This window comes from Grampus griseus (genome assembly GCF_964374135.1).
Source record: "Grampus griseus genome assembly, chromosome: 17".
NCBI classification, from domain to species: domain Eukaryota; kingdom Metazoa; phylum Chordata; class Mammalia; order Artiodactyla; family Delphinidae; genus Grampus; species Grampus griseus.
Window position 1 is genome coordinate 47730471 of NC_139011.1, and position 8181 is coordinate 47738651.

The 8181-nt window shown below is 39.7% G+C and overlaps 1 long non-coding RNA gene across 1 annotated transcript; it reads left to right on the forward strand.

The window, feature by feature from the left end:
- Positions 1-1589: 1589 nt before the first annotated feature.
- Positions 1590-4334, forward strand: LOC309835305. The gene is made up of 3 exons (XR_014297981.1): positions 1590-1697; positions 2696-2791; positions 3971-4334. It is a non-coding gene; the product is annotated as an uncharacterized lncRNA (long non-coding RNA).
- The last annotated feature ends 3847 nt before the right edge of the window (positions 4335-8181 follow it).

Sequence of the window (8181 nt, forward strand, 5' to 3'; positions counted from 1 at the left end):
CGCGAGGCTAAAAGTCCTTCCATCACAGGACAGGCCCACAACAAAGAAGCATCCAACCCCACCCAGCAGTCGTGCTGAGGCTGAGAAAGCCTGGTTTAGGCTCACAGATATCGCCCTCCAGCAAGCCGGTTGGAACACTGATTGTCCTCAAATGGGCCACACTGCAGAGGCTGTGGATAGATAATGCATCCTCTCCCAAGTCAGTACTGACCGCCGTTTTTCTTCTTTTAGACTCTTCCATTTTAAACATAATTTAGCTGTCTCTTTTTTTTCCCTCTGCTCTGCTGAGAAGAGAAAGGATTGGAAAGGGGGAGGGGAAGGTGACAGAAAAGGAGGATTAGAGGCCTGACCTGTTTCTCCTGGAGAAGCTGGGCACATTCCTCTCTCACACGTGCTTTGTGACCCAGCAGGGTACAACTAAAAGCACAATAATTTGCTTGTTATTCAAGTCAGGCATTAGTCCGAGTAATGGCCTGCTTGGTGTAGACATGGATTTCCTTGTTCGGAGCTAAGCACAGGACTAGCTGAATTCTCCATGGGGAAATCTTGATTTGTTCAGGTCTTTCATGTTTTCTACAGAGAAGAGATTATGTCTTCCTAAAGAGGGGCGTTGCTTAAAAAGCTACAAAGTGTAAGAAAAGGATTTAGGGCAGAGGGGCCTGTGGTTACGTAGCGGAGGGGTACAGGGAATTTCAGAGCCAAGGATTATTTAAAGCCATAGAGTTAAAAAAATAATTGCTTTAGGGACTTCCCTGGTGGTGCAGTGGTTAAGAATCTTCCTGCCAGTGCAGGGAACACGGGTTCGAGCCCTGGTCCGGGAAGATCCCACATGCCGTGGAGCAATTAAGCCCCTGAGGACAGGTGCCAACAGGCACTCACCAGCCCGAGAGGTTTGTCTGCTCAGCCGCGGGGGCAGGCGGGGCTGCAAGCTGAGGATCGGGCTTTAGTCGGAGCGCAGGGAGAGGACTAGGGTTGGTGGCGTGAACACAGCCTGAAGGGGTTAGTGCACCACGGCTAGCGGGGGTGGGGGGTGGGGGGGGTGGGTGTAGTCCGGGAAAAGATCTGGAGCTGCCGAAGAGGCAAGAGACTTTTTCTTCCCTCTTTGTTTCCTGCTGCGCGAGGAGAGGGGATTAAGAGCGCTGCTTAAAGGAGCTCCAGAGACGGGCGCGAGTCGTGGCTAAAAGCGCGGACCCCAGAGACGGGCATGAGACGCTAAAGCTGCTGCTGCCGCCACCAAGAAGCCTGTGTGCGAGCACAGGTCACTATCCACACCCCGCCTCCGGGGAGCCTGTGCAGCCCGCCACAGCCAGGTTCCCGGGATCCAGGGACAACTTCCCCGGGAGAACGCATGGTGAGCGTCAGGCTGGTGCAAAGTCACGCCGGCCTCTGGCGCCGCAGGCTCGCCCCGCACTCCGTGCCCCTCCCTCCCCCCGGCCTGAGTGAGCCAGAGCCCCCGAATCAGCGGCTTCTTTAACCCCGTCTTGTCTGAGTGAAAAACAGACGCCCTCCAGCGACCTACACGCAGAGGCGGGGCCAAATCCAAACCTGGGCCCCTGGGAGGTGTGAGAACAAAGAAGAGAAAGGGAAATCTCTCCCAGCAGCCTCAGAAGCAGCGGATTAAAGCTCCACAATCAACTTGATGTACCCTGCATCTGTGGAATACATGAATAGACAACGAATCATCCCAAATTGAGGAGGTGGACTTTGAGAGCAAGATTTATCATTTTTTCCCCTTTACCTCTTTTTCTGAGCGTGTATGTATATGCTTCTCTGTGAGATTTTGCCTGTATAGCTTTGCTTCCACCATTTGTCCTAGAGTTCTATCTGTCTGTTTTTTTAAAAAAATTTTTTCTTAATAATTATTTTTATTTTAATAACTTTATTTTATATTACTTTACCTTCTTTCTTTCTTTCTTTCTTTCTTTCTTTCTTTCTTTCTTTCTTTCTTTCTTTCTTTCTTTCTTTCCTTCCTTCCTTCCTTCCTTCCTTCCTTCTTTCCTTCCCTCATTTAGACATAGAATCATCCCAAATTGAGGAAGTGGACTTTGAGAGCAAGATTTATCATTTTTTCCCCTATTCCTCTTTTTGTGAGTTTCTAAGTGTATGCTTCTGTATGAGATTTTGTCTGTATAGCTTTGCTTCCACGATTTATCCAAAGGTTCTATCCTTTCGTTTTTTTCTTAATTTTTTTTATAATAAGTATTTTTTAATTTAATAACTTTATTTTACTTTATCGTCTTTCTTTCTTTCCTTTTTCTTCCTTCCCTCCTCCCTTCCTTCCTTCCTTCCTCCCACCGTCCCTCCCTCCCTCCGTCCTTTCTTTCTTTCTTTCCTTCTTTTCTTCTTTCTTCCTTCCTTCCTTAAATTAAATTCAATATAGATATTTAAATTTAAGGTAAAATTAAATTATAATTTGAAATTATATGTGGAGTTTTATTTCCTAAAGAATATTTTGGAAATTTCAACTCCTATTTTAACTTATATTTTCAGAGAAGGTATTTGGTCCAAATGAAGAATATCTTCAATTATAGTTCTTCTATTGCAAGCAAAAAAGGATTTATACTTCTTTTCATGAAATACGGTTGTTTGACAACAGAAGGATAAATATTTTATATTTTTAGAAACAACAGTCAGGTTACTGATATTCTTAATGAGTTTTAATAAATCTGAATGCTTCTTATCATCTACTCTTTAGCTGGTACCTGAGGAGTTGTATACCTCCGGGAAGATATGTGCTCCAGACCCGTAAATATGCAGTTCACAGAGCCCACCACCAGAGGACAATAATGAAGTAAAATCTTGAAACCATGTAGTGAAAATAGTGGGAGTTTAAATAAAAGAAACGTTTCACAGTATGCTTTTCTGACCAATGTTATATCTAATACCCTAATGGATTATATGTACACGGATTCTGAAAAGTCAGCAGCACACTTCACTGGTCAATTTCTATGATAAGGGGAACGGAATTTGAGTGTAGAAAAACAGTATACTTACATCTTAAAATTCCACCCCTACAGAATCTACTCACTATTGAAAACTGGTAAGAATAATAGCTTTCTGTGTCTCAGTCACCAGTTAACATTTTCAAGAGTAGAATTTATCTGCCTATGATGCTCAAATACACAGGAAAAATGCATATCTAGGACAATGGATAAACTCTATATGACATGAGAAAATAGTTATTCAAATGGAAAAAGTATAAGATCTACAAGGCACAGTTTTATATGCATTAGTGTGGATATATATACATAAAGAAGCTCTAAGAAACATAAAAATCACTTCCAGGAAGCAATTTTAGGTAGAAGAGAATTAACATGGATGAGGAAGAAAAGAGAGTTGGTTTTAAAATAGTTTCATTGACTTGTTTTTTGTTTGTTTGTTTATTTATTTGTTTTATTTATTTGGTCTTTGGAATATAAGAAAACAGTGGCTTTCAGATCAGTATCCCAGTGGAACAAAGGGACCGAGGTCTATCCTGGAGCCCAGCCATTGTTTGACTATCTTGTAATAATACTGGTGAAATACAACCAAACCGTTTGAACTATAAGCATCCTCTCTGACAATAAACTTAAGACACCAACATTATATATTAAAGAAAGTAAAGAGAGAATACTGTTTTCTTTAGAGAGAAAATACAGATCCTGGACCAAATCAATAATGTCAGCAAACCTCATGGGTATAAAATATTCTGCTGTCTATCATTTAGAACATGCCTCTAGAGGAGGGAAACTGGGTGATAATTTCCCCAGATTTTATATTTAATTCAAATATTTTAGATAAGAGGCATCTCTAGTAAAACATTGTATTATTGATTCTTTCCAATATGATAGCTCAGAGGAGTTCCTCTTTCCTTCTCAAATACATATGGGGAAATGGAGGTGGGTGTGGGTTATAGGAAGTATCTAAATAGAGCATAAGAATCAACAGTTTGTTTTTTAAAAATAGAAATTTCTATTCAAATTGTTTCCAGAGACAGAAACACACAGAGACAATTCCATGTGACAACAGTGAAAGAGACCAGAGTGATGCAGCTGCAAATCAAACAACTGCCAACACCAGTGATTGATGGCCACCACCAGAATCTGGTTAAGACAAAGAAGGATCCTCCCCTTGAGGTGTCAGAAAGAACATGGCCCTCTCAACACTTTGAGTTTGAACTTCTGGCCTCTAGAGCTGTGATAAAATAAATTTCTGTTCTTTTAAGCTAACAAGTTTGTGGTATCTTGTTATGGTAGCCCTAGAGATGACAGTATTTGATTCCTGAGCTGGCAACTGTATTTCGACTATGTAATGACTATTCCAAGATAATCAACAGACACAAAGATAAAGGCAAAACTGAGACTAAGCCCAGTTCTTTTTATTCCCAGAATAATAAATGATTTTTTAATTAATTTAGATCTCTTTGTCTAACCCCTCTGCTTTTCAGAAGAGTATGTGGGACCAATCAAGTATTCATATGTTATACTTTCACTTTAATTCATCTCAAATTATTTCTAATTCCCCTTATGAGTTCTTACTTGACCCATGAATTATTTAGGAATATATTCTTTAATTTCCATTTGTGATTATCAACAAATTTCTTTCTGTTAACGATTTCTTATTGCATTCTGTTGTCATCTGAGAGCACTCTCTGTATTGTTTATGTCCTTTAAAATGTACTGAAATTTGTTTTATGGCCTAGCATATAGTATATCCATGTGCATTTGAAAAGAATGTATATTCTGATGCTGTTGGGTGGAATGTTTTATAGATGGCTGTTAGGTCTACTTGATTGATAATGCTGTTCAAGGTTTTTATTTTCTTGTTGATTTTCTGTCTGTTCTGCTATTGAAAGAAGGGTATTAAAGTATCCAACTATTATTGTAGAACTGTCTGTTTCTCTTTTCTGTTGTGCCGATTTTGCCTCACTGTATTTTGAAGTCCTGTTGTTAGGTGCATATAAGTTTATAATTATTATGCATTCTAGATGGAATAATCATTTTATCATTTTAAAATGTCTTTGTCGCTAGTAAAAATTTTCGTCTTAAAATGTAATTTTTTTCTGATATTTTCTTAGCCACTTGTTGTTTTGTTTTGTTTTTACTGTTATGGTATATCTATTCCAACCCTTTTACATTTCACCTATATATTTTCTTTTTTTTTTTTTTTTTGGTAACATCTTTATTGGGGTATAATTGCTTTACAAAGGTGTGTTAGTTTCTGTTTTATAACAAAGTGAATCAGTTACACACATACATATGTTCCCATATCTCTTCCCGCTTGCGTCTCCCTCCCTCCCACCCTCCCTATCCCACCCCTCCAGGCAGTCACAAAGCACCGAGCTGATATCCCTGTGCTATGCGGCTGCTTCCCACTAGCTATCTACCTTACGTTTGTTAGTGTATATATGTCTATGCCTCTCTCCCGCTTTGTCACAAATCACCCTTCCCCCTCCCCATATTCTCAAGTCCGTTCTCCAGTAGGTCTGTGTCTTTATTCCTGTCTTACCCCTAGGTTCTTCATGACATTTCTTTTTCTTAAATTCCATATATATGTGTTAGCATACGGTATTTGTCTTTCTCTTCTGACTTACTTCAGTCTGTATGACAGGCGCTAGGTCTATCCACCTCATTACAAATAGCTCAATTTCATTTCTTTTTATGGCTGAGTAATATTCCATTGTATATATGTGCCACATCTTCTTTATCCATTCTTTCGATGATGGGCACTTAGGTTGTTTCCATCTCCAGGCTATTGTAAATAGAGCTGCAATGAACATTTTGGTACATGACTCTTTTTGAATTTTGGTTTTCTCAGGGTATATGCCCAGTAGTGGGATTGCTGGGTCATATGGTAGTTCTATTTGTAGTTTTTTAAGGAACCTCCATACTGTTCTCCATAGTGGCTGAACCAATTCACATTCCCACCAGCAGTGCAAGAGTGTTCCCTTTTCTCCACACCCTCTCCAGCATTTATTGTTTCTAGATTTTTGGTGATGGCCATTCTGACTGGTGTGAGATGATATCTCATTGTAGTTTTGATTTGCATTTCTCTAATGATTAATGATGTTGAGCATTCTTTCATGTGTTTGTTGGCAGTCTGTATATTTTCTTTGGAGAAATGTCTATTTAGGTCTTCTGCCCATTTTTGGATTGGCTTGTTTTCTTTTTTTGTTATTGAGCTGCATGAGCTGCTTGTAAATTTTGGAAATTAATCCCTTGTCAGTTGTTTCATTTGCAAGTATTTTCTCCCATTCTGAGGGTTGTCTTTTGGTCTTGTTTATGGTTTCCTTTGCTGTGCAAAAGCTTTGAAGTTTCATTAGGTCCCATTTGTTTATTTTTGTTTTTATTTCCATTTCTCTAGGAGGTGGGTCAAAAAGGATCTTGCTGTGATTTATGTCATAGAGTGTTCTGCCTATGTTTTCCTCTAAGAGTTTCATAGTTTCTGGGCTTACACGTAGGTCTTTAATCCATTTTGAGCTTATTTTTGTATATGGTGTTAGGGAGTGATCTAATCTCATACTTCTACATGCACCTGTCCAGTTTTCCCAGCACCACTTACTGAAGAGGCTGTCCTTTCTCCACTGTACATTCCTGCCTCCTTTATCAAAGATAAGGTGACCATATGTGCGTGGGTTTATCTCTGGGCTTTCTATCCTGTTCCATTGATCTCTCTTTCTGTTTTTGTGCCAGCACTATACTGTCTTGATTACTGTAGCTTTGTAGTATAGTCTGAAGTCAGGGAACCTGATTCCTCTAGCTTCGTTTTTCGTTCTCAAGATTGCTTTGGGTATTCGGGGTCTCTTGTGTTTCCATACAAATTGTGAAATTTTTTGTTCTAGTTCTGTGAAAAATGCCAGTGGTAGTTTGATAGGGATTGCAGTGAATCAGTAGATTGCTTTGGGTAGTAGAATCATTTTCACAATGTTGATTCTTCCAATCCAAGAACATGGTATGTCTCTCCATCTATTTGTATCATCTCTAATTTCTTTCATCAGTGTCTTATAATTTTCTGCATACAGGTCTTTTGTCTCCTTAGGTAGGTTTATTCCTAGGTATTTTATTCTTTTTGTTGCAATGGTAAATGGGAGTGTTTTCTTGATTTCACTTTCAGATTTTTCATCATTAGTATATAGGAATGCCAGAGATTTCTGTGCATTAATTTTGTATCCTGCCACTTTACCAGATTCATTGATTAGCTCTAGTAGTTTTCTGGTACCATCTTTAGGATTCTCTATGTATAGGATCATGTCCTCTGCAAACAGTGACAGCTTTACTTCTTCTTTTCCGATTTGGATTCCTTTTATTTCCTTTTCTTCTCTGATTGCTGTGGTTAAAACTTCCAAAACTATATTGAGGAAGAGTGGTGACAGTGCACAACCTTGTCTTGTTCCTGATCTTAGTGGAAACGGTTTCAATTTTTCACCATTGAGGATGATGTTGGCTGTGGGTTTGTCATATATGGCCTTTATTATGTTGAGGAAAGTTCCCTGTATGCCTACTTTATGCAGGGTTTTTATCATAAATGGGTGTTGAATTTTGTCAAAAGCTTTCTCTGCATGTATTGAAATGATCATATGGTTTATCTCCTTCAATTTGTTATTATGGTTTATCACATTGACAGATTTGTGTATATTGAAGAATCCTTGCATTCCTGGAATAAACCCCACTTGATCATGGTGTATGATCCTTTGAATGTGCTGTTGGATTGTGTTTGCTAGTATTTTGTTGAGGATTTGTGCATCTATGATCATCAGTGATATTGGCCTGTAGTTTTCTTTCTTTGTGACATCCTTGTCTGGTATTGGAATCAAGGTGATGGTGGCCTCGTAGAATGAATTTGGGAGTGTTCCTCCCTCTGCTATATTTTGGAAGAGTTTGAGAAGGATAGGTGTTAGCTCTTCTCTAAATGTTTGATAGAATTCGCCTGTGAAGCCGTGTGGTCCTGGGCTTTTGTTTGTTGGAAGGTTTTTTTTTTTTTTTTTTTTTTTTTGTGGTACGCAGGCCTCTCACTGTTGCGGCCTCTCCTGTTGCAGAGAACAGGCTCCGGACACGCAGGCTCAGTGGCCATGGCTCATGGACCCAGCCGCTCTGCACCATGTGGGATCCTCCTGGACCGGGACACGAATCCGTGTCCCGTGCATCGGCAGGTGGACTCTCAACCACTGCGCCACCTGGGAAGCCCTGTTGGAAGATTTTTAAT